At 46.5% G+C, this 23505-nt stretch overlaps 18 non-coding genes across 18 annotated transcripts; all 18 read left to right on the forward strand.

Moving 5' to 3' along the window:
- The first annotated feature begins 128 nt into the window (after positions 1 to 128).
- TRNAN-GUU (transfer RNA asparagine (anticodon GUU)) lies at positions 129 to 201 on the forward strand. The gene has a single exon. It is a non-coding gene; the product is annotated as a tRNA-Asn (tRNA).
- Positions 202 to 715: 514 nt separating this feature from the next.
- On the forward strand, positions 716 to 788 carry TRNAN-GUU (transfer RNA asparagine (anticodon GUU)). Its single transcript has one exon. It is a non-coding gene; the product is annotated as a tRNA-Asn (tRNA).
- A 1387-nt stretch (positions 789 to 2175) lies between these two features.
- TRNAN-GUU (transfer RNA asparagine (anticodon GUU)) lies at positions 2176 to 2248 on the forward strand. The gene has a single exon. It is a non-coding gene; the product is annotated as a tRNA-Asn (tRNA).
- A 74-nt stretch (positions 2249 to 2322) lies between these two features.
- On the forward strand, positions 2323 to 2395 carry TRNAN-GUU (transfer RNA asparagine (anticodon GUU)). Its single transcript has one exon. It is a non-coding gene; the product is annotated as a tRNA-Asn (tRNA).
- A 3730-nt stretch (positions 2396 to 6125) lies between these two features.
- On the forward strand, positions 6126 to 6198 carry TRNAN-GUU (transfer RNA asparagine (anticodon GUU)). Its single transcript has one exon. It is a non-coding gene; the product is annotated as a tRNA-Asn (tRNA).
- A 511-nt stretch (positions 6199 to 6709) lies between these two features.
- On the forward strand, positions 6710 to 6782 carry TRNAN-GUU (transfer RNA asparagine (anticodon GUU)). The gene has a single exon. It is a non-coding gene; the product is annotated as a tRNA-Asn (tRNA).
- An 806-nt stretch (positions 6783 to 7588) lies between these two features.
- On the forward strand, positions 7589 to 7661 carry TRNAN-GUU (transfer RNA asparagine (anticodon GUU)). The gene has a single exon. It is a non-coding gene; the product is annotated as a tRNA-Asn (tRNA).
- Positions 7662 to 8318: 657 nt separating this feature from the next.
- Positions 8319 to 8391, forward strand: TRNAN-GUU (transfer RNA asparagine (anticodon GUU)). The gene has a single exon. It is a non-coding gene; the product is annotated as a tRNA-Asn (tRNA).
- A 1245-nt stretch (positions 8392 to 9636) lies between these two features.
- Positions 9637 to 9709, forward strand: TRNAN-GUU (transfer RNA asparagine (anticodon GUU)). Its single transcript has one exon. It is a non-coding gene; the product is annotated as a tRNA-Asn (tRNA).
- Positions 9710 to 10662: 953 nt separating this feature from the next.
- Positions 10663 to 10735, forward strand: TRNAN-GUU (transfer RNA asparagine (anticodon GUU)). The gene has a single exon. It is a non-coding gene; the product is annotated as a tRNA-Asn (tRNA).
- Positions 10736 to 11690: 955 nt separating this feature from the next.
- Positions 11691 to 11763, forward strand: TRNAN-GUU (transfer RNA asparagine (anticodon GUU)). Its single transcript has one exon. It is a non-coding gene; the product is annotated as a tRNA-Asn (tRNA).
- A 1982-nt stretch (positions 11764 to 13745) lies between these two features.
- Positions 13746 to 13818, forward strand: TRNAN-GUU (transfer RNA asparagine (anticodon GUU)). Its single transcript has one exon. It is a non-coding gene; the product is annotated as a tRNA-Asn (tRNA).
- A 1688-nt stretch (positions 13819 to 15506) lies between these two features.
- Positions 15507 to 15579, forward strand: TRNAN-GUU (transfer RNA asparagine (anticodon GUU)). The gene has a single exon. It is a non-coding gene; the product is annotated as a tRNA-Asn (tRNA).
- A 955-nt stretch (positions 15580 to 16534) lies between these two features.
- On the forward strand, positions 16535 to 16607 carry TRNAN-GUU (transfer RNA asparagine (anticodon GUU)). The gene has a single exon. It is a non-coding gene; the product is annotated as a tRNA-Asn (tRNA).
- A 1835-nt stretch (positions 16608 to 18442) lies between these two features.
- TRNAN-GUU (transfer RNA asparagine (anticodon GUU)) lies at positions 18443 to 18515 on the forward strand. Its single transcript has one exon. It is a non-coding gene; the product is annotated as a tRNA-Asn (tRNA).
- A 2274-nt stretch (positions 18516 to 20789) lies between these two features.
- On the forward strand, positions 20790 to 20862 carry TRNAN-GUU (transfer RNA asparagine (anticodon GUU)). Its single transcript has one exon. It is a non-coding gene; the product is annotated as a tRNA-Asn (tRNA).
- A 1685-nt stretch (positions 20863 to 22547) lies between these two features.
- On the forward strand, positions 22548 to 22620 carry TRNAN-GUU (transfer RNA asparagine (anticodon GUU)). Its single transcript has one exon. It is a non-coding gene; the product is annotated as a tRNA-Asn (tRNA).
- Positions 22621 to 23279: 659 nt separating this feature from the next.
- Positions 23280 to 23352, forward strand: TRNAN-GUU (transfer RNA asparagine (anticodon GUU)). The gene has a single exon. It is a non-coding gene; the product is annotated as a tRNA-Asn (tRNA).
- The last annotated feature ends 153 nt before the right edge of the window (positions 23353 to 23505 follow it).

A 23505-nucleotide genomic window follows, 5' to 3' on the forward strand; every position in this document is an offset into this window, starting at 1 on the left:
TAGCGCGTTCGGCAGTTAACTGAAAGGTTGGTGGTTCGAGACCATCCGGGAGCGGTGTTGTGAGGTCTCAGATGTGACGTAAAAAGTCAAAGTTTTTCCACAATACCTGACGACCATTTAATTTTTGAGCTTCCGTGGCGCAATGGTTAGCGCGTTCGGCTGTTAACCGAAAGGTTGGTGGTTCGAGCCCACCCGGGAGCGGTGAAGTGAAATCTCACATGTAACGTAAAAATCCAAAGTTTTTCCACAATACCTGACGAACATTTAATTTTTGGGCTTCCGTGAAGCAATGGTTAACGCCGTCGGCTGTTAACCGAAAGGTTGGTGGTTCGAGCCCATCCGGGAGCTGTGTTGTGAGGTCTTAGATGTAGTGTAAAATTCAGAGTTTTTTAAAAATAACTGACGAACATTTAATTTTTGGGCTTCCGTGGCGCAATGGTTAGCGCGTTCGGCTGTTAACCGAAAGGTTGGTGGTTCTAGCCCACCCGGGAGCGGTGTTGTGAGATCTCAAACGTAATGTCAAATGCCAAAGTTTTTCCACAATACCTGACGAACATTTAGTCTTTGGGCTTCCGTGGCGCAATGGTTAGCGCGTTCGGCAGTTAACTGAAAGGTTGGTGGTTCGAGACCATCCGGGAGCGGTGTTGTGAGGTCTCAGATGTGACGTAAAAAGTCAAAGTTTTTCCACAATACCTGACGACCATTTAATTTTTGAGCTTCCGTGGCGCAATGGTTAGCGCGTTCGGCTGTTAACCGAAAGGTTGGTGGTTCGAGCCCACCCGGGAGCGGTGAAGTGAAATCTCACATGTAACGTAAAAATCCAAAGTTTTTCCACAATACCTGACGAACATTTAATCGTTGGGCTTCCGTTTCAATGGTTAACGCCGTCGGCTGTTAACCGAAAGGTTGGTGGTTCGAGCCCATCCGGGAGCGGTGTTGTGAGGTCTTAGATGTAACGTAAAATTCAGAGTTTTTTAAAAACAACTGACGAACATTTAATTTTTGGGCTGCCGTGGCGCAATGGTTAGCGCGTTCGGCTGTTAACCGAAAGGTTGGTGGTTCGAGCCCATCCGGGAGCGGTAATGTGAGGTCTTAGATGTAACGTAAAATTCAGAGTTTTTTAAAAATACCTGACGAACATTTAATCTTTGGGCTTCCGTGGCGCAATGGTTAGCGCGTTCGGCTGTTAACCGAAAGGTTATTGGTTCGAGCCCACCCGGGAGCGGTGTTGTGAGCTCTCAAATGTAACGTAAAAAGCCAAAGTTTTTCCACAATACCTGACGACCGTTTATTTTTTGAGCTTCCGTGGCGCAATGGTTAGCGCGTTCGGCTGTTAACCGAAAGGTTGGTGGTTCGAGCCCATCCGGGAGCGGTAATGTGAGGTCTTAGATGTAACGTAAAATTCAGAGTTTTTTAAAAATACCTGACGAACATTTAATCTTTGGGCTTCCGTGGCGCAATGGTTAGCGCGTTCGGCTGTTAACCGAAAAGTTGGTGGTTCGAGACCATCCGTGAGCGGTGTTGTGAGGTCTCAGATGTGACGTAAAAAGTCAAAGTTTTTCCACAATACCTGACGAACATTTAATTTTGGGCTTCCGTGAAGCAATGGTTAACGCCGTCGGCTGTTAACCGAAAGGTTGGTGGTTCGAGCCCATCCGGGAGCTGTGTTGTGAGGTCTTAGATGTAGTGTAAATATCAGAGTTTTTTAAAAATACCTGACGAACATTTAATCGTTGGGCTTCCGTTTCAATGGTTAACGCCGTCGGCTGTTAACCGAAAGGTTGGTGGTTCGAGCCCATCCGGGAGCGGTGTTGTGAGGTCTTAGATGTAACGTAAAATTCAGAGTTTTTTAAAAATACCTGACGAACATTTAATCTTTGGGCTTCCGTGGCGCAATGGTTAGCGCGTTCAGCTGTTATTCAAAAGGTTTGTGGTTCGAGCCCATCCGGGAGCGGTGTTTTGAAGTCTCGGATGTGACGTAAAAAGTCAGAGTTTTTCCACAATACCTGACGACCATTTCATTTCTGAGCTTCCTTGGCTCGAAGGTTAGCGCGTTCGGATGTTAACCAAAAGGTTGGTGGTTCGAGCCCACCCGGCTGCCGTGTTGTGAAGTCTCAAATGTAACGTAAAAAGCCAAAGTTTTTCCACAATACCTGACGACCGTTTAATTTTTGAGCTTCCGTGGCGCAATGGTTAGCGCGTTCGGCTGTTAACCGAAAGGTTGGTGGTTCGAGCCCACCCGGGAGCGGTGTTGTGAGATCTCAAACGTAATGTCAAATGCCAAAGTTTTTCCACAACACCTGAAGAACATTTAATCTTTGGGCTTCCGTGGCGCAATGGTTAGCGCGTTCGGCTGTTAACCGAAAGGTTGGTGGTTCGAGCCCACCCGGGAGCGGTGAAGTGAAATCTCACATGTAACGTAAAAATCCAAAGTTTTTCCACAATACCTGACGAACATTTAATTTTTGGGCTTCCGTGAAACAATGGTTAACGCCGTCGGCTGTTAACCGAAAGGTTGGTGGTTCGAGCCCATCCGGGAGCTGTGTTGTGAGGTCTTAGATGTAGTGTAAAATTCAGAGTTTTTTAAAAATATTTGACGAACATTTAATTTTTGGGCTTCCGTGGCGCAATGGTTAGCGCGTTCGGCTGTTAACCGAAAGGTTGGTGGTTCTAGCCCACCCGGGAGCGGTGTTGTGAGATCTCAAACGTAATGTCAAATGCCAAAGTTTTTCCACAATACCTGACGAACATTTAGTCTTTGGGCTTCCGTGGCGCAATGGTTAGCGCGTTCGGCAGTTAACTGAAAGGTTGGTGGTTCGAGACCATCCGGGAGCGGTGTTGTGAGGTCTCAGATGTGACGTAAAAAGTCAAAGTTTTTCCACAATACCTGACGACCATTTAATTTTTGAGCTTCCGTGGCGCAATGGTTAGCGCGTTCGGCTGTTATCCGAAAGGTTGGTGGTTCGAGCCCACCCGGGAGCGGTGAAGTGAAATCTCACATGTAACGTAAAAATCCAAAGTTTTTCCACAATACCTGACGAACATTTAATCGTTGGGCTTCCGTTTCAATGGTTAACGCCGTCGGCTGTTAACCGAAAGGTTGGTGGTTCGAGCCCATCCGGGAGCGGTGTTGTGAGGTCTTAGATGTAACGTAAAATTCAGAGTTTTTTAAAAACAACTGACGAACATTTAATTTTTGGGCTGCCGTGGCGCAATGGTTAGCGCGTTCGGCTGTTAACCGAAAGGTTGGTGGTTCGAGCCCATCCGGGAGCGGTAATGTGAGGTCTTAGATGTAACGTAAAATTCAGAGTTTTTTAAAAATACCTGACGAACATTTAATCTTTGGGCTTCCGTGGCGCAATGGTTAGCGCGTTCGGCTGTTAACCGAAAGGTTATTGGTTCGAGCCCACCCAGGAGCGGTGTTGTGAGCTCTCAAATGTAACGTAAAAAGCCAAAGTTTTTCCACAATACCTGACGACCGTTTATTTTTTGAGCTTCCGTGGCGCAATGGTTAGCGCGTTCGGCTGTTAACCGAAAGGTTGGTGGTTCGAGCCCATCCGGGAGCGGTAATGTGAGGTCTTAGATGTAACGTAAAATTCAGAGTTTTTTAAAAATACCTGACGAACATTTAATCTTTGGGCTTCCGTGGCGCAATGGTTAGCGCGTTCGGCTGTTAACCGAAAAGTTGGTGGTTCGAGCCCATCCGTGAGCGGTGTTGTGAGGTCTCAGATGTGACGTAAAAAGTCAAAGTTTTTCCACAATACCTGACGAACATTTAATTTTTGGGCTTCCGTGAAGCAATGGTTAACGCCGTCGGCTGTTAACCGAAAGGTTGGTGGTTCGAGCCCATCCGGGAGCTGTGTTGTGAGGTCTTAGATGTAGTGTAAATATCAGAGTTTTTTAAAAATACCTGACGAACATTTAATCGTTGGGCTTCCGTTTCAATGGTTAACGCCGTCGGCTGTTAACCGAAAGGTTGGTGGTTCGAGCCCATCCGGGAGCGGTGTTGTGAGGTCTTAGATGTAACGTAAAATTCAGAGTTTTTTAAAAATATTTGACGAACATTTAATTTTTGGGCTTCCGTGGCGCAATGGTTAGCGCGTTCGGCTGTTAACCGAAAGGTTGGTGGTTCTAGCCCACCCGGGAGCGGTGTTGTGAGATCTCAAACGTAATGTCAAATGCCAAAGTTTTTCCACAATACCTGACGAACATTTAGTCTTTGGGCTTCCGTGGCGCAATGGTTAGCGCGTTCGGCAGTTAACTGAAAGGTTGGTGGTTCGAGACCATCCGGGAGCGGTGTTGTGAGGTCTCAGATGTGACGTAAAAAGTCAAAGTTTTTCCACAATACCTGACGACCATTTAATTTTTGAGCTTCCGTGGCGCAATGGTTAGCGCGTTCGGCTGTTATCCGAAAGGTTGGTGGTTCGAGCCCACCCGGGAGCGGTGAAGTGAAATCTCACATGTAACGTAAAAATCCAAAGTTTTTCCACAATACCTGACGAACATTTAATCGTTGGGCTTCCGTTTCAATGGTTAACGCCGTCGGCTGTTAACCGAAAGGTTGGTGGTTCGAGCCCATCCGGGAGCGGTGTTGTGAGGTCTTAGATGTAACGTAAAATTCAGAGTTTTTTAAAAACAACTGACGAACATTTAATTTTTGGGCTGCCGTGGCGCAATGGTTAGCGCGTTCGGCTGTTAACCGAAAGGTTGGTGGTTCGAGCCCATCCGGGAGCGGTAATGTGAGGTCTTAGATGTAACGTAAAATTCAGAGTTTTTTAAAAATACCTGACGAACATTTAATCTTTGGGCTTCCGTGGCGCAATGGTTAGCGCGTTCGGCTGTTAACCGAAAGGTTATTGGTTCGAGCCCACCCAGGAGCGGTGTTGTGAGCTCTCAAATGTAACGTAAAAAGCCAAAGTTTTTCCACAATACCTGACGACCGTTTATTTTTTGAGCTTCCGTGGCGCAATGGTTAGCGCGTTCGGCTGTTAACCGAAAGGTTGGTGGTTCGAGCCCATCCGGGAGCGGTAATGTGAGGTCTTAGATGTAACGTAAAATTCAGAGTTTTTTAAAAATACCTGACGAACATTTAATCTTTGGGCTTCCGTGGCGCAATGGTTAGCGCGTTCGGCTGTTAACCGAAAAGTTGGTGGTTCGAGCCCATCCGTGAGCGGTGTTGTGAGGTCTCAGATGTGACGTAAAAAGTCAAAGTTTTTCCACAATACCTGACGAACATTTAATTTTTGGGCTTCCGTGAAGCAATGGTTAACGCCGTCGGCTGTTAACCGAAAGGTTGGTGGTTCGAGCCCATCCGGGAGCTGTGTTGTGAGGTCTTAGATGTAGTGTAAATATCAGAGTTTTTTAAAAATACCTGACGAACATTTAATCGTTGGGCTTCCGTTTCAATGGTTAACGCCGTCGGCTGTTAACCGAAAGGTTGGTGGTTCGAGCCCATCCGGGAGCGGTGTTGTGAGGTCTTAGATGTAACGTAAAATTCAGAGTTTTTTAAAAATACCTGACGAACATTTAATCTTTGGGCTTCCGTGGCGCAATGGTTAGCGCGTTCAGCTGTTATTCAAAAGGTTTGTGGTTCGAGCCCATCCGGGAGCGGTGTTTTGAAGTCTCGGATGTGACGTAAAAAGTCAGAGTTTTTCCACAATACCTGACGACCATTTCATTTCTGAGCTTCCTTGGCTCGAAGGTTAGCGCGTTCGGATGTTAACCAAAAGGTTGGTGGTTCGAGCCCACCCGGCTGCCGTGTTGTGAAGTCTCAAATGTAACGTAAAAAGCCAAAGTTTTTCCACAATACCTGACGACCGTTTAATTTTTGAGCTTCCGTGGCGCAATGGTTAGCGCGTTCGGCTGTTAACCGAAAAGTTGGTGGTTCGAGCCCACCCGGGAGCGGTGTTGTGAGATCTCAAACGTAATGTCAAATGCCAAAGTTTTTCCACAACACCTGACGAACATTTAATCTTTGGGCTTCCGTGGCGCAATGGCTAGCGCGTTCGGCAGTTAACTGAAAGGTTGGTGGTTCGAGACCATCCGGGAGCGGTGTTGTGAGGTCTCAGATGTGACGTAAAAAGTCAAAGTTTTTCCACAATACCTGACGACCATTTAATTTTTGAGCTTCCGTGGCGCAATGGTTAGCGCGTTCGGCTGTTAACCGAAAGGTTGGTGGTTCGAGCCCACCCGGGAGCGGTGTTGTGAAATCTCACATGTAACGTAAAAATCCAAAGTTTTTCCACAATACCTGACGAACATTTAATCGTTGGGCTTCCGTTTCAATGGTTAACGCCGTCGGCTGTTAACCGAAAGGTTGGTGGTTCGAGCCCATCCGGGAGCGGTGTTGTGAGGTCTTAGATGTAACGTAAAATTCAGAGTTTTTTAAAAATAACTGACGAACATTTAATTTTTGGGCTTCCGTGGCGCAATGGTTAGCGCGTTCGGCTGTTAACCGAAAGGTTGGTGGTTCGAGCCCATCCGGGAGCGGTAATTTGAGGTCTTAGATGTAACGTAAAATTCAGAGTTTTTTAAAAATACCTGACGAACATTTAATCTTTGGGCTTCCGTGGCGCAATGGTTAGCGCGTTCGGCTGTTAACCGAAAGGTTGGTGGTTCGAGCCCATCCGTGAGCGGTGTTGTGAGGTCTCAGATGTGACGTAAAAAGTCAAAGTTTTTCCACAATACCTGACGACCATTTAATTTTTGAGCTTCCGTGGCGCAATGGTTAGCGCGTTCGGCTGTTAACCGAAAGGTTGGTGGTTCGAGCCCACCCGGGAGCGGTGTTGTGAAATCTCACATGTAACGTAAAAATCCAAAGTTTTTCCACAATACCTGACGAACATTTAATCGTTGGGCTTCCGTTTCAATGGTTAACGCCGTCGGCTGTTAACCGAAAGGTTGGTGGTTCGAGCCCATCCGGGAGCGGTGTTGTGAGGTCTTAGATGTAACGTAAAATTCAGAGTTTTTTAAAAAATAACTGACGAACATTTAATTTTTGGGCTTCCTTGGCGCAATGTTTAGAGCGTTCAGCTGTTATTCAAAAGGTTGGTGGTTCGAGCCCACCCGGGAGAGGTGTTGTGAGCTCTCAAATGTGACGTAAAAAGTCAAAGTTTTTCCACAATACCTGACGAACATTTAATTTTTGGGCTTCCGTGAAGCAATGGTTAACGCCGTCGGCTGTTAACCGAAAGGTTGGTGGTTCGAGCCCATCCGGGAGCTGTGTTGTGAGGTCTTAGATGTAGTGTAAAATTCAGAGTTTTTTAAAAATAACTGACGAACATTTAATTTTTGGGCTTCCGTGGCGCAATGGTTAGCGCGTTCGGCTGTTAACCGAAAGGTTGGTGGTTCTAGCCCACCCGGGAGCGGTGTTGTGAGATCTCAAACGTAATGTCAAATGCCAAAGTTTTTCCACAATACCTGACGAACATTTAGTCTTTGGGCTTCCGTGGCGCAATGGTTAGCGCGTTCGGCAGTTAACTGAAAGGTTGGTGGTTCGAGACCATCCGGGAGCGGTGTTGTGAGGTCTCAGATGTGACGTAAAAAGTCAAAGTTTTTCCACAATACCTGACGACCATTTAATTTTTGAGCTTCCGTGGCGCAATGGTTAGCGCGTTCGGCTGTTAACCGAAAGGTTGGTGGTTCGAGCCCACCCGGGAGCGGTGAAGTGAAATCTCACATGTAACGTAAAAATCCAAAGTTTTTCCACAATACCTGACGAACATTTAATCGTTGGGCTTCCGTTTCAATGGTTAACGCCGTCGGCTGTTAACCGAAAGGTTGGTGGTTCGAGCCCATCCGGGAGCGGTGTTGTGAGGTCTTAGATGTAACGTAAAATTCAGAGTTTTTTAAAAACAACTGACGAACATTTAATTTTTGGGCTGCCGTGGCGCAATGGTTAGCGCGTTCGGCTGTTAACCGAAAGGTTGGTGGTTCGAGCCCATCCGGGAGCGGTGAAGTGAAATCTCACATGTAACGTAAAAATCCAAAGTTTTTCCACAATACCTGACGAACATTTAATTTTTGGGCTTCCGTGAAGCAATGGTTAGCGCGTTCGGCTGTTAACCGAAAGGTTGGTGGTTCGAGCCCATCCGGGAGCGGTAATGTGAGGTCTTAGATGTAACGTAAAATTCAGAGTTTTTAAAAATACCTGACGAACATTTAATCTTTGGGCTTCCGTGGCGCAATGGTTAGCGCGTTCGGCTGTTAACCGAAAGGTTGGTGGTTCGAGCCCATCCGTGAGCGGTGTTGTGAGGTCTCAGATGTGACGTAAAAAGTCAAAGTTTTTCCACAATACCTGACGACCATTTAATTTTTGAGCTTCCGTGGCGCAATGGTTAGCGCGTTCGGCTGTTAACCGAAAGGTTGGTGGTTCGAGCCCACCCGGGAGCGGTGTTGTGAATTCTCACATGTAACGTAAAAATCCAAAGTTTTTCCACAATACCTGACGAACATTTAATCGTTGGGCTTCCGTTTCAATGGTTAACGCCGTCGGCTGTTAACCGAAAGGTTGGTGGTTCGAGCCCATCCGGGAGCGGTGTTGTGAGGTCTTAGATGTAACGTAAAATTCAGAGTTTTTTAAAAATAACTGACGAACATTTAATTTTTGGGCTTCCTTGGCGCAATGTTTAGAGCGTTCAGCTGTTATTCAAAAGGTTGGTGGTTCGAGCCCACCCGGGAGCGGTGTTGTGAGATCTCAAACGTAATGTCAAATGCCAAAGTTTTTCCACAATACCTGACGAACATTTAGTCTTTGGGCTTCCGTGGCGCAATGGTTAGCGCGTTCGGCAGTTAACTGAAAGGTTGGTGGTTCGAGACCATCCGGGAGCGGTAATGTGAGGTCTTAGATGTAACGTAAAATTCAGAGTTTTTTAAAAATACCTGACGAACATTTAATCTTTGGGCTTCCGTGGCGCAATGGTTAGCGCGTTCGGCTGTTAACCGAAAGGTTATTGGTTCGAGCCCACCCGGGAGCGGTGTTGTGAGCTCTCAAATGTATCGTAAAAAGCCAAAGTTTTTCCACAATACCTGACGACCGTTTATTTTTGGAGCTTCCGTGGCGCAATGGTTAGCGCGTTCGTCTGTTAACCGAAAGGTTGGTGGTTCGAGCCCACCCGGGAGCGGTGTTGTGAGATCTCAAACGTAATGTCAAATGCCAAAGTTTTTCCACAATAATTGACGAACATTTAATCTTTGGGCTTCCGTGGCGCAATGGTTAGCGCGTTCGGCAGTTAACTGAAAGGTTGGTGGTTCGAGACCATCCGGGAGCGGTGTTGTGAGGTCTCAGATGTGACGTAAAAAGTCAAAGTTTTTCCACAATACCTGACGACCATTTAATTTTTGAGCTTCCGTGGCGCAATGGTTAGCGCGTTCGGCTGTTAACCGAAAGGTTGGTGGTTCGAGCCCATCCGGGAGCGGTAATGTGAGGTCTTAGATGTAACGTAAAATTCAGAGTTTTTTAAAAATACCTGACGAACATTTAATCTTTGGGCTTCCGTGGCGCAATGGTTAGCGCGTTCGGCTGTTAACCGAAAGGTTGGTGGTTCGAGCCCATCCGTGAGCGGTGTTGTGAGGTCTCAGATGTGACGTAAAAAGTCAAAGTTTTTCCACAATACCTGACGACCATTTAATTTTTGAGCTTCCGTGGCGCAATGGTTAGCGCGTTCGGCTGTTAACCGAAAGGTTGGTGGTTCGAGCCCACCCGGGAGCGGTGTTGTGAATTCTCACATGTAACGTAAAAATCCAAAGTTTTTCCACAATACCTGACGAACATTTAATCGTTGGGCTTCCGTTTCAATGGTTAACGCCGTCGGCTGTTAACCGAAAGGTTGGTGGTTCGAGCCCATCCGGGAGCGGTGTTGTGAGGTCTTAGATGTAACGTAAAATTCAGAGTTTTTTAAAAATAACTGACGAACATTTAATTTTTGGGCTTCCTTGGCGCAATGTTTAGAGCGTTCAGCTGTTATTCAAAAGGTTGGTGGTTCGAGCCCACCCGGGAGCGGTGTTGTGAGCTCTCAAATGTGACGTAAAAAGTCAAAGTTTTTCCACAATACCTGACGAACATTTAATTTTTGGGCTTCCGTGAAGCAATGGTTAACGCCGTCGGCTGTTAACCGAAAGGTTGGTGGTTCGAGCCCATCCGGGAGCTGTGTTGTGAGATCTCACATGTAACGTAAAAATCCAAATTTTTTCCACAATACCTGACGAACATTTAATCTTTGGGCTTCCGTTGCGCAATGGCTAACGCCGTCGGCTGTTAACCGAAAGGTTGGTGGTTCGAGCCCATCCGGGAGCGGTGTTGTGAGGTCTTAGATGTAACGTAAAATTCAGAGTTTTTTTAAAAATATCTGACGAACATTTAATTTTTGGGCTTCCGTGGCGCAATGGTTAGCGCGTTCAGCTGTTATTCAAAAGGTTTGTGGTTCGAGCCCATCCGGGAGCGGTGTTTTGAAGTCTCGGATGTGACGTAAAAAGTCAGAGTTTTTCCACAATACCTGACGACCATTTCATTTCTGAGCTTCCTTGGCTCGAAGGTTAGCGCGTTCGGATGTTAACCAAAAGGTTGGTGGTTCGAGCCCACCCGGCTGCCGTGTTGTGAAGTCTCAAATGTAACGTAAAAAGCCAAATATTTTCCACAATACCTGACGACCGTTTAATTTTTGAGCTTCCGTGGCGCAATGGTTAGCGCGTTCGGCTGTTAACCGAAAGGTTGGTGGTTCGAGCCCACCCGGGAGCGGTGTTGTGAGATCTCAAACGTAATGTCAAATGCCAAAGTTTTTCCACAATACCTGACGAACATTTAGTCTTTGGGCTTCCGTTGCGCAATGGTTAACGCCGTCGGCTGTTAACCGAAAGGTTGGTGGTTCGAGCCCATCCGGGAGCGGTGTTGTGAGGTCTTAGATGTAACGTAAAATTCAGAGTTTTTTAAAAATAACTGACGAACATTTAATTTTTGGGCTTCCTTGGCGCAATGTTTAGAGCGTTCAGCTGTTATTCAAAAGGTTGGTGGTTCGAGCCCACCCGGGAGCGGTGTTGTGAGCTCTCAAATGTGACGTAAAAAGTCAAAGTTTTTCCACAATACCTGACGAACATTTAATTTTTGGGCTTCCGTGAAGCAATGGTTAACGCCGTCGGCTGTTAACCGAAAGGTTGGTGGTTCGAGCCCATCCGGGAGCTGTGTTGTGAGATCTCACATGTAACGTAAAAATCCAAATTTTTTCCACAATACCTGACGAACATTTAATCTTTGGGCTTCCGTTGCGCAATGGCTAACGCCGTCGGCTGTTAACCGAAAGGTTGGTGGTTCGAGCCCATCCGGGAGCGGTGTTGTGAGGTCTTAGATGTAACGTAAAATTCAGAGTTTTTTTAAAAATATCTGACGAACATTTAATTTTTGGGCTTCCGTGGCGCAATGGTTAGCGCGTTCAGCTGTTATTCAAAAGGTTTGTGGTTCGAGCCCATCCGGGAGCGGTGTTTTGAAGTCTCGGATGTGACGTAAAAAGTCAGAGTTTTTCCACAATACCTGACGACCATTTCATTTCTGAGCTTCCTTGGCTCGAAGGTTAGCGCGTTCGGATGTTAACCAAAAGGTTGGTGGTTCGAGCCCACCCGGCTGCCGTGTTGTGAAGTCTCAAATGTAACGTAAAAAGCCAAATATTTTCCACAATACCTGACGACCGTTTAATTTTTGAGCTTCCGTGGCGCAATGGTTAGCGCGTTCGGCTGTTAACCGAAAGGTTGGTGGTTCGAGCCCACCCGGGAGCGGTGTTGTGAGATCTCAAACGTAATGTCAAATGCCAAAGTTTTTCCACAATACCTGACGAACATTTAGTCTTTGGGCTTCCGTTGCGCAATGGTTAACGCCGTCGGCTGTTAACCGAAAGGTTGGTGGTTCGAGCCCATCCGGGAGCGGTGTTGTGAGGTCTTAGATGTAACGTAAAATTCAGAGTTTTTTAAAAATAACTGACGAACATTTAATTTTTGGGCTTCCTTGGCGCAATGTTTAGAGCGTTCAGCTGTTATTCAAAAGGTTGGTGGTTCGAGCCCACCCGGGAGCGGTGTTGTGAGCTCTCAAATGTGACGTAAAAAGTCAAAGTTTTTCCACAATACCTGACGAACATTTAATTTTTGGGCTTCCGTGAAGCAATGGTTAACGCCGTCGGCTGTTAACCGAAAGGTTGGTGGTTCGAGCCCATCCGGGAGCTGTGTTGTGAGATCTCACATGTAACGTAAAAATCCAAATTTTTTCCACAATACCTGACGAACATTTAATCTTTGGGCTTCCGTTGCGCAATGGCTAACGCCGTCGGCTGTTAACCGAAAGGTTGGTGGTTCGAGCCCATCCGGGAGCGGTGTTGTGAGGTCTTAGATGTAACGTAAAATTCAGAGTTTTTTTAAAAATATCTGACGAACATTTAATTTTTGGGCTTCCGTGGCGCAATGGTTAGCGCGTTCAGCTGTTATTCAAAAGGTTTGTGGTTCGAGCCCATCCGGGAGCGGTGTTTTGAAGTCTCGGATGTGACGTAAAAAGTCAGAGTTTTTCCACAATACCTGACGACCATTTCATTTCTGAGCTTCCTTGGCTCGAAGGTTAGCGCGTTCGGATGTTAACCAAAAGGTTGGTGGTTCGAGCCCACCCGGCTGCCGTGTTGTGAAGTCTCAAATGTAACGTAAAAAGCCAAATATTTTCCACAATACCTGACGACCGCTTAATTTTTGAGCTTCCGTGGCGCAATGGTTAGCGCGTTCGCTGTTAACCGAAAGGTTGGTGGTTCGAGCCCACCCGGGAGCGGTGTTGTGAGATCTCAAACGTAATGTCAAATGCCAAAGTTTTTCCACAATACCTGACGAACATTTAGTCTTTGGGCTTCCGTTGCGCAATGGTTAACGCCGTCGGCTGTTAACCGAAAGGTTGGTGGTTCGAGCCCATCCGGGAGCGGTGTTGTGAGGTCTTAGATGTAACGTAAAATTCAGAGTTTTTTAAAAATAACTGACGAACATTTAATTTTTGGGCTTCCTTGGCGCAATGTTTAGAGCGTTCAGCTGTTATTCAAAAGGTTGGTGGTTCGAGCCCACCCGGGAGCGGTGTTGTGAGCTCTCAAATGTGACGTAAAAAGTCAAAGTTTTTCCACAATACCTGACGAACATTTAATTTTTGGGCTTCCGTGAAGCAATGGTTAACGCCGTCGGCTGTTAACCGAAAGGTTGGTGGTTCGAGCCCATCCGGGAGCTGTGTTGTGAGATCTCACATGTAACGTAAAAATCCAAATTTTTTCCACAATACCTGACGAACATTTAATCTTTGGGCTTCCGTTGCGCAATGGCTAACGCCGTCGGCTGTTAACCGAAAGGTTGGTGGTTCGAGCCCATCCGGGAGCGGTGTTGTGAGGTCTTAGATGTAACGTAAAATTCAGAGTTTTTTTAAAAATATCTGACGAACATTTAATTTTTGGGCTTCCGTGGCGCAATGGTTAGCGCGTTCAGCTGTTATTCAAAAGGTTTGTGGTTCGAGCCCATCCGGGAGCGGTGTTTTGAAGTCTCGGATGTGACGTAAAAAGTCAGAGTTTTTCCACAATACCTGACGACCATTTCATTTCTGAGCTTCCTTGGCTCGAAGGTTAGCGCGTTCGGATGTTAACCAAAAGGTTGGTGGTTCGAGCCCACCCGGCTGCCGTGTTGTGAAGTCTCAAATGTAACGTAAAAAGCCAAATATTTTCCACAATACCTGACGACCGCTTAATTTTTGAGCTTCCGTGGCGCAATGGTTAGCGCGTTCGGCTGTTAACCGAAAGGTTGGTGGTTCGAGCCCACCCGGGAGCGGTGTTGTGAGATCTCAAACGTAATGTCAAATGCCAAAGTTTTTCCACAATACCTGACGAACATTTAGTCTTTGGGCTTCCGTTGCGCAATGGTTAACGCCGTCGGCTGTTAACCGAAAGGTTGGTGGTTCGAGCCCATCCGGGAGCGGTGTTGTGAGGTCTTAGATGTAACGTAAAATTCAGAGTTTTTTAAAAATAACTGACGAACAATTAATTTTTGGGCTTCCTTGGCGCAATGTTTAGAGCGTTCAGCTGTTATTCAAAAGGTTGGTGGTTCGAGCCCACCCGGGAGCGGTGTTGTGAGCTCTCAAATGTGACGTAAAAAGTCAAAGTTTTTCCACAATACCTGACGAACATTTAATTTTTGGGCTTCCGTGAAGCAATGGTTAACGCCGTCGGCTGTTAACCGAAAGGTTGGTGGTTCGAGCCCATCCGGGAGCTGTGTTGTGAGGTCTTAGATGTAGTGTAAAATTCAGAGTTTTTTAAAAATAACTGACGAACATTTAATTTTTGGGCTTCCGTGGCGCAATGGTTAGCGCGTTCGGCTGTTAACCGAAAGGTTGGTGGTTCTAGCCCACCCGGGAGCGGTGTTGTGAGATCTCAAACGTAATGTCAAATGCCAAAGTTTTTCCACAATACCTGACGAACATTTAGTCTTTGGGCTTCCGTGGCGCAATGGTTAGCGCGTTCGGCAGTTAACTGAAAGGTTGGTGGTTCGAGACCATCCGGGAGCGGTGTTGTGTGATCTCAGATGTGACGTAAAAAGTCAGAGTTTTTTAAAAATACCTGACGAACATTTAATCTTTGGGCTTCCGTGGCGCAATGGTTAGCGCGTTCGGCTGTTAACCGAAAGGTTATTGGTTCGAGCCCACCCGGGAGCGGTGTTGTGAGCTCTCAAATGTAACGTAAAAAGCCAAAGTTTTTCCACAATACCTGACGACCGTTTATTTTTTGAGCTTCCGTGGCGCAATGGTTAGCGCGTTCGTCTGTTAACCGAAAGGTTGGTGGTTCGAGCCCATCCGGGAGCGGTGTTGTGAGGTCTTAGATGTAACGTAAAATTCAGAGTTTTTTAAAAATAACTGACGAACATTTAATTTTTGGGCTTCCTTGGCGCAATGTTTAGAGCGTTCAGCTGTTATTCAAAAGGTTGGTGGTTCGAGCCCACCCGGGAGCGGTGTTGTGAGATCTCACATGTAACGTAAAAATCCAAATTTTTTCCACAATACCTGACGAACATTTAATCTTTGGGCTTCCGTTGCGCAATGGCTAACGCCGTCGGCTGTTAACCGAAAGGTTGGTGGTTCGAGCCCATCCGGGAGCGGTGTTGTGAGGTCTTAGATGTAACGTAAAATTCAGAGTTTTTTTAAAAATATCTGACGAACATTTAATTTTTGGGCTTCCGTAGCGCAATGGTTAGCGCGTTCAGCTGTTATTCAAAAGGTTTGTGGTTCGAGCCCATCCGGGAGCGGTGTTTTGAAGTCTCGGATGTGACGTAAAAAGTCAGAGTTTTTCCACAATACCTGACGACCATTTCATTTCTGAGCTTCCTTGGCTCGAAGGTTAGCGCGTTCGGATGTTAACCAAAAGGTTGGTGGTTCGAGCCCACCCGGCTGCCGTGTTGTGAAGTCTCAAATGTAACGTAAAAAGCCAAATATTTTCCACAATACCTGACGACCGTTTAATTTTTGAGCTTCCGTGGCGCAATGGTTAGCGCGTTCGGCTGTTAACCGAAAGGTTGGTGGTTCGAGCCCACCCGGGAGCGGTGTTGTGAGATCTCAAACGTAATGTCAAATGCCAAAGTTTTTCCACAATACCTGACGAACATTTAGTCTTTGGGCTTCCGTTGCGCAATGGTTAACGCCGTCGGCTGTTAACCGAAAGGTTGGTGGTTCGAGCCCATCCGGGAGCGGTGTTGTGAGGTCTTAGATGTAACGTAAAATTCAGAGTTTTTTAAAAATAACTGACGAACATTTAATTTTTGGGCTTCCTTGGCGCAATGTTTAGAGCGTTCAGCTGTTATTCAAAAGGTTGGTGGTTCGAGCCCACCCGGGAGCGGTGTTGTGAGCTCTCAAATGTGACGTAAAAAGTCAAAGTTTTTCCACAATACCTGACGAACATTTAATTTTTGGGCTTCCGTGAAGCAATGGTTAACGCCGTCGGCTGTTAACCGAAAGGTTGGTGGTTCGAGCCCATCCGGGAGCTGTGTTGTGAGATCTCACATGTAACGTAAAAATCCAAATTTTTTCCACAATACCTGACGAACATTTAATCTTTGGGCTTCCGTTGCGCAATGGCTAACGCCGTCGGCTGTTAACCGAAAGGTTGGTGGTTCGAGCCCATCCGGAAGCGGTGTTGTGAGGTCTTAGATGTAACGTAAAATTCAGAGTTTTTTTAAAAATATCTGACGAACATTTAATTTTTGGGCTTCCGTGGCGCAATGGTTAGCGCGTTCAGCTGTTATTCAAAAGGTTTGTGGTTCGAGCCCATCCGGGAGCGGTGTTTTGAAGTCTCGGATGTGACGTAAAAAGTCAGAGTTTTTCCACAATACCTGACGACCATTTCATTTCTGAGCTTCCTTGGCTCGAAGGTTAGCGCGTTCGGATGTTAACCAAAAGGTTGGTGGTTCGAGCCCACCCGGCTGCCGTGTTGTGAAGTCTCAAATGTAACGTAAAAAGCCAAATATTTTCCACAATACCTGACGACCGTTTAATTTTTGAGCTTCCGTGGCGCAATGGTTAGCGCGTTCGGCTGTTAACCGAAAGGTTGGTGGTTCGAGCCCACCCGGGAGCGGTGTTGTGAAATCTCAAACGTAATGTCAAATGCCAAAGTTTTTCCACAATACCTGACGAACATTTAGTCTTTGGGCTTCCGTTGCGCAATGGTTAACGCCGTCGGCTGTTAACCGAAAGGTTGGTGGTTCGAGCCCATCCGGGAGCGGTGTTGTGAGGTCTTAGATGTAACGTAAAATTCAGAGTTTTTTAAAAATAACTGACGAACATTTAATTTTTGGGCTTCCTTGGCGCAATGTTTAGAGCGTTCAGCTGTTATTCAAAAGGTTGGTGGTTCGAGCCCACCCGGGAGCGGTGTTGTGAGCTCTCAAATGTGACGTAAAAAGTCAAAGTTTTTCCACAATACCTGACGAACATTTAATTTTTGGGCTTCCGTGAAGCAATGGTTAACGCCGTCGGCTGTTAACCGAAAGGTTGGTGGTTCGAGCCCATCCGGGAGCTGTGTTGTGAGGTCTTAGATGTAGTGTAAAATTCAGAGTTTTTTAAAAATAACTGACGAACATTTAATTTTTGGGCTTCCGTGGCGCAATGGTTAGCGCGTTCGGCTGTTAACCGAAAGGTTGGTGGTTCTAGCCCACCCGGGAGCGGTGTTGTGAGATCTCAAACGTAATGTCAAATGCCAAAGTTTTTCCACAATACCTGACGAACATTTAGTCTTTGGGCTTCCGTGGCGCAATGGTTAGCGCGTTCGGCAGTTAACTGAAAGGTTGGTGGTTCGAGACCATCCGGGAGCGGTGTTGTGTGGTCTCAGATGTGACGTAAAAAGTCAGAGTTTTTTAAAAATACCTGACGAACATTTAATCTTTGGGCTTCCGTGGCGCAATGGTTAGCGCGTTCGGCTGTTAACCGAAAGGTTATTGGTTCGAGCCCACCCGGGAGCGGTGTTGTGAGCTCTCAAATGTAACGTAAAAAGCCAAAGTTTTTCCACAATACCTGACGACCGTTTATTTTTTGAGCTTCCGTGGCGCAATGGTTAGCGCGTTCGTCTGTTAACCGAAAGGTTGGTGGTTCGAGCCCATCCGGGAGCGGTGTTGTGAGGTCTTAGATGTAACGTAAAATTCAGAGTTTTTTAAAAATAACTGACGAACATTTAATTTTTGGGCTTCCTTGGCGCAATGTTTAGAGCGTTCAGCTGTTATTCAAAAGGTTGGTGGTTCGAGCCCACCCGGGAGCGGTGTTGTGAGCTCTCAAATGTGACGTAAAAAGTCAAAGTTTTTCCACAATACCTGACGAACATTTAATTTTTGGGCTTCCGTGAAGCAATGGTTAACGCCGTCGGCTGTTAACCGAAAGGTTGGTGGTTCGAGCCCATCCGGGAGCTGTGTTGTGAGATCTCACATGTAACGTAAAAATCCAAATTTTTTCCACAATACCTGACGAACATTTAATCTTTGGGCTTCCGTTGCGCAATGGCTAACGCCGTCGGCTGTTAACCGAAAGGTTGGTGGTTCGAGCCCATCCGGGAGCGGTGTTGTGAGGTCTTAGATGTAACGTAAAATTCAGAGTTTTTTTAAAAATATCTGACGAACATTTAATTTTTGGGCTTCCGTAGCGCAATGGTTAGCGCGTTCAGCTGTTATTCAAAAGGTTTGTGGTTCGAGCCCATCCGGGAGCGGTGTTTTGAAGTCTCGGATGTGACGTAAAAAGTCAGAGTTTTTCCACAATACCTGACGACCATTTCATTTCTGAGCTTCCTTGGCTCGAAGGTTAGCGCGTTCGGATGTTAACCAAAAGGTTGGTGGTTCGAGCCCACCCGGCTGCCGTGTTGTGAAGTCTCAAATGTAACGTAAAAAGCCAAATATTTTCCACAATACCTGACGACCGTTTAATTTTTGAGCTTCCGTGGCGCAATGGTTAGCGCGTTCGGCTGTTAACCGAAAGGTTGGTGGTTCGAGCCCACCCGGGAGCGGTGTTGTGAGATCTCAAACGTAATGTCAAATGCCAAAGTTTTTCCACAATACCTGACGAACATTTAGTCTTTGGGCTTCCGTTGCGCAATGGTTAACGCCGTCGGCTGTTAACCGAAAGGTTGGTGGTTCGAGCCCATCCGGGAGCGGTGTTGTGAGGTCTTAGATGTAACGTAAAATTCAGAGCTTTTTAAAAATAACTGACGAACATTTAATTTTTGGGCTTCCTTGGCGCAATGTTTAGAGCGTTCAGCTGTTATTCAAAAGGTTGGTGGTTCGAGCCCACCCGGGAGCGGTGTTGTGAGCTCTCAAATGTGACGTAAAAAGTCAAAGTTTTTCCACAATACCTGACGAACATTTAATTTTTGGGCTTCCGTGAAGCAATGGTTAACGCCGTCGGCTGTTAACCGAAAGGTTGGTGGTTCGAGCCCATCCGGGAGCTGTGTTGTGAGGTCTTAGATGTAGTGTAAAATTCAGAGTTTTTTAAAAATAACTGACGAACATTTAATTTTTGGGCTTCCGTGGCGCAATGGTTAGCGCGTTCGGCTGTTAACCGAAAGGTTGGTGGTTCTAGCCCACCCGGGAGCGGTGTTGTGAGATCTCAAACGTAATGTCAAATGCCAAAGTTTTTCCACAATACCTGACGAACATTTAGTCTTTGGGCTTCCGTGGCGCAATGGTTAGCGCGTTCGGCAGTTAACTGAAAGGTTGGTGGTTCGAGACCATCCGGGAGCGGTGTTGTGAGGTCTCAGATGTGACGTAAAAAGTCAAAGTTTTTCCACAATACCTGACGACCATTTAATTTTTGAGCTTCCGTGGCGCAATGGTTAGCGCGTTCGGCTGTTAACCGAAAGGTTGGTAGTTCGAGCCCACCCGGGAGCGGTGAAGTGAAATCTCACATGTAACGTAAAAATCCAAAGTTTTTCCACAATACCTGACGAACATTTAATCGTTGGGCTTCCGTTTCAATGGTTAACGCCGTCGGCTGTTAACCGAAAGGTTGGTGGTTCGAGCCCATCCGGGAGCGGTGTTGTGAGGTCTTAGATGTAACGTAAAATTCAGAGTTTTTTAAAAACAACTGACGAACATTTAATTTTTGGGCTGCCGTGGCGCAATGGTTAGCGCGTTCGGCTGTTAACCGAAAGGTTGGTGGTTCGAGCCCATCCGGGAGCGGTAATGTGAGGTCTTAGATGTAACGTAAAATTCAGAGTTTTTTAAAAATACCTGACGAACATTTAATCTTTGGGCTTCCGTGGCGCAATGGTTAGCGCGTTCGGCTGTTAACCGAAAGGTTATTGGTTCGAGCCCACCCGGGAGCGGTGTTGTGAGATCTCAAACGTAATGTCAAATGCCAAAGTTTTTCCACAATACCTGACGAACATTTAGTCTTTGGGCTTCCGTTGCGCAATGGTTAACGCCGTCGGCTGTTAACCGAAAGGTTGGTGGTTCGAGCCCATCCGGGAGCGGTGTTGTGAGGTCTTAGATGTAACGTAAAATTCAGAGTTTTTTTTTAAAATAACTGACGAACATTTAATTTTTGGGCTTCCTTGGCGCAATGTTTAGAGCGTTCAGCTGTTATTCAAAAGGTTGGTGGTTCGAGCCCACCCGGGAGCGGTGTTGTGAGCTCTCAAATGTGACGTAAAAAGTCAAAGTTTTTCCACAATACCTGACGAACATTTAATTTTTGGGCTTCCGTGAAGCAATGGTTAACGCCGTCGGCTGTTAACCGAAAGGTTGGTGGTTCGAGCCCATCCGGGAGCTGTGTTGTGAGATCTCACATGTAACGTAAAAATCCAAAGTTTTTCCACAATACCTGACGAACATTTAATCTTTGGGCTTCCGTTGCGCAATGGCTAACGCCGTCGGCTGTTAACCGAAAGGTTGGTGGTTCGAGCCCATCCGGGAGCGGTGTTGTGAGGTCTTAGATGTAACGTAAAATTCAGAGTTTTTTTAAAAATATCTGACGAACATTTAATTTTTGGGCTTCCGTAGCGCAATGGTTAGCGCGTTCAGCTGTTATTCAAAAGGTTTGTGGTTCGAGCCCATCCGGGAGCGGTGTTTTGAAGTCTCGGATGTGACGTAAAAAGTCAGAGTTTTTCCACAATACCTGACGACCATTTCATTTCTGAGCTTCCTTGGCTCGAAGGTTAGCGCGTTCGGATGTTAACCAAAAGGTTGGTGGTTCGAGCCCACCCGGCTGCCGTGTTGTGAAGTCTCAAATGTAACGTAAAAAGCCAAATATTTTCCACAATACCTGACGACCGTTTAATTTTTGAGCTTCCGTGGCGCAATGGTTAGCGCGTTCGGCTGTTAACCGAAAGGTTGGTGGTTCGAGCCCACCCGGGAGCGGTGTTGTGAGATCTCAAACGTAATGTCAAATGCCAAAGTTTTTCCACAATACCTGACGAACATTTAGTCTTTGGGCTTCCGTTGCGCAATGGTTAACGCCGTCGGCTGTTAACCGAAAGGTTGGTGGTTCGAGCCCATCCGGGAGCGGTGTTGTGAGGTCTTAGATGTAACGTAAAATTCAGAGCTTTTTAAAAATAACTGACGAACATTTAATTTTTGGGCTTCCTTGGCGCAATGTTTAGAGCGTTCAGCTGTTATTCAAAAGGTTGGTGGTTCGAGCCCACCCGGGAGCGGTGTTGTGAGATCTCAAACGTAATGTCAAATGCCAAAGTTTTTCCACAATACCTGACGAACATTTAATTTTTGGGCTTCCGTGAAGCAATGGTTAACGCCGTCGGCTGTTAACCGAAAGGTTGGTGGTTCGAGCCCATCCGGGAGCTGTGTTGTGAGGTCTTAGATGTAGTGTAAAATTCAGAGTTTTTTAAAAATAACTGACGAACATTTAATTTTTGGGCTTCCGTGGCGCAATGGTTAGCGCGTTCGGCTGTTAACCGAAAGGTTGGTGGTTCTAGCCCACCCGGGAGCGGTGTTGTGAGATCTCAAACGTAATGTCAAATGCCAAAGTTTTTCCACAATACCTGACGAACATTTAGTCTTTGGGCTTCCGTGGCGCAATGGTTAGCGCGTTCGGCAGTTAACTGAAAGGTTGGTGGTTCGAGACCATCCGGGAGCGGTGTTGTGAGGTCTCAGATGTGACGTAAAAAGTCAAAGTTTTTCCACAATACCTGACGACCATTTAATTTTTGAGCTTCCGTGGCGCAATGGTTAGCGCGTTCGGCTGTTAACCGAAAGGTTGGTAGTTCGAGCCCACCCGGGAGCGGTGAAGTGAAATCTCACATGTAACGTAAAAATCCAAAGTTTTTCCACAATACCTGACGAACATTTAATCGTTGGGCTTCCGTTTCAATGGTTAACGCCGTCGGCTGTTAACCGAAAGGTTGGTGGTTCGAGCCCATCCGGGAGCGGTGTTGTGAGGTCTTAGATGTAACGTAAAATTCAGAGTTTTTTAAAAACAACTGACGAACATTTAATTTTTGGGCTGCCGTGGCGCAATGGTTAGCGCGTTCGGCTGTTAACCGAAAGGTTGGTGGTTCGAGCCCATCCGGGAGCGGTAATGTGAGGTCTTAGATGTAACGTAAAATTCAGAGTTTTTTAAAAATACCTGACGAACATTTAATCTTTGGGCTTCCGTGGCGCAATGGTTAGCGCGTTCGGCTGTTAACCGAAAGGTTATTGGTTCGAGCCCACCCGGGAGCGGTGTTGTGAGCTCTCAAATGTAACGTAAAAAGCCAAAGTTTTTCCACAATACCTGACGACCGTTTATTTTTTGAGCTTCCGTGGCGCAATGGTTAGCGCGTTCGTCTGTTAACCGAAAGGTTGGTGGTTCGAGCCCACCCGGGAGCGGTGTTGTGAGATCTCAAACGTAATGTCAAATGCCAAAGTTTTTCCACAATACCTGACGAACATTTAATCTTTGGGCTTCCGTGGCGCAATTTTTATCGCGTTCGGCAGTTAACTGAAAGGTTGGTGGTTCGAGACCATCCGGGAGCGGTGTTGTGAGGTCTCAGATGTGACGTAAAAAGTCAAAATTTTTCCACAATACCTGACGAACATTTAATTTTTGGGCTTCCGTGGCGCAATGGTTAGCGCGTTCGGCTGTTAACCGAAAGGTTGGTGGTTCGAGCCCACCCGGGAGCGGTGTTGTGAAATCTCATATGTAACGTAAAAATCCAAACTTTTTCCACAATACCTGACGAACATTTAATCGTTGGGCTTCCGTTGCGCAATGGTTAACGCCGTCGGCTGTTACCGAAAGGTTGGTGGTTCGAGCCCATCCGGAAGCGGTGTTGTGAGGTCTTAGATGTAACGTAAAATTCAGAGTTTTTTAAAAATAACTGACGAACATTTAATTTTTGGGCTTCCTTGGCGCAATGGTTAGAGCGTTCAGCTGTTATTCAAAAGGTTTGTGGTTCGAGCCCATCCGGGAGCGGTGTTGTGAAGTCTCAGATGTGACGTAAAAAGTCAAAGTTTTTCCACAATACCTGACGACCATTTCATTTCTGAGCTTCCTTGGCTCCATGGTTAGCGTGTTCGGATGTTAACCTTAAGGTTGGTGGTTCGAGCCCACCCGGGAGCAGTGTTGTGAAGTCTCAAATGTAACGTAAAAAGTCAAAGTTTTTCCACATACCTGACGACCATTTAATTTTTGAGCTTCCGTGGCGCAATGGTTAGCGCGTTCGGCTGTTAACCGAAAGGTTGGTGGTTCGAGCCCATCCGGGAGCGGTGTTGTGAGGTCTCAGATGTGACGTAAAAAGTCAAAGTTTTTCCACAATACCTGACGACCATTTCATTTCTGAGCTTCCGTGGCGCAATGGTTAGCGCGTTCGGCTGTTAACCGAAAGGTTGGTGGTTCGAGCCCACCCGGGAGCGGTGTTGTGAAATCTCACATGTAACGTAAAAATCCAAAGTTTTTCCACAATACCTGACGAACATTTAATCGTTGGGCTTCCGTTGCGCAATGGTTAACGCCGTCGGCTGTTAACCGAAAGGTTGGTGGTTCGAGCCTATCCGGGAGCGGTGTTG

The sequence above is a fragment of the Phalangium opilio genome, unplaced genomic scaffold, assembly GCF_054372755.1.
Source record: "Phalangium opilio isolate 3A_F unplaced genomic scaffold, DU_Popi_V2 ptg000352l_1, whole genome shotgun sequence".
NCBI classification, from domain to species: Eukaryota; Metazoa; Arthropoda; class Arachnida; order Opiliones; family Phalangiidae; genus Phalangium; species Phalangium opilio.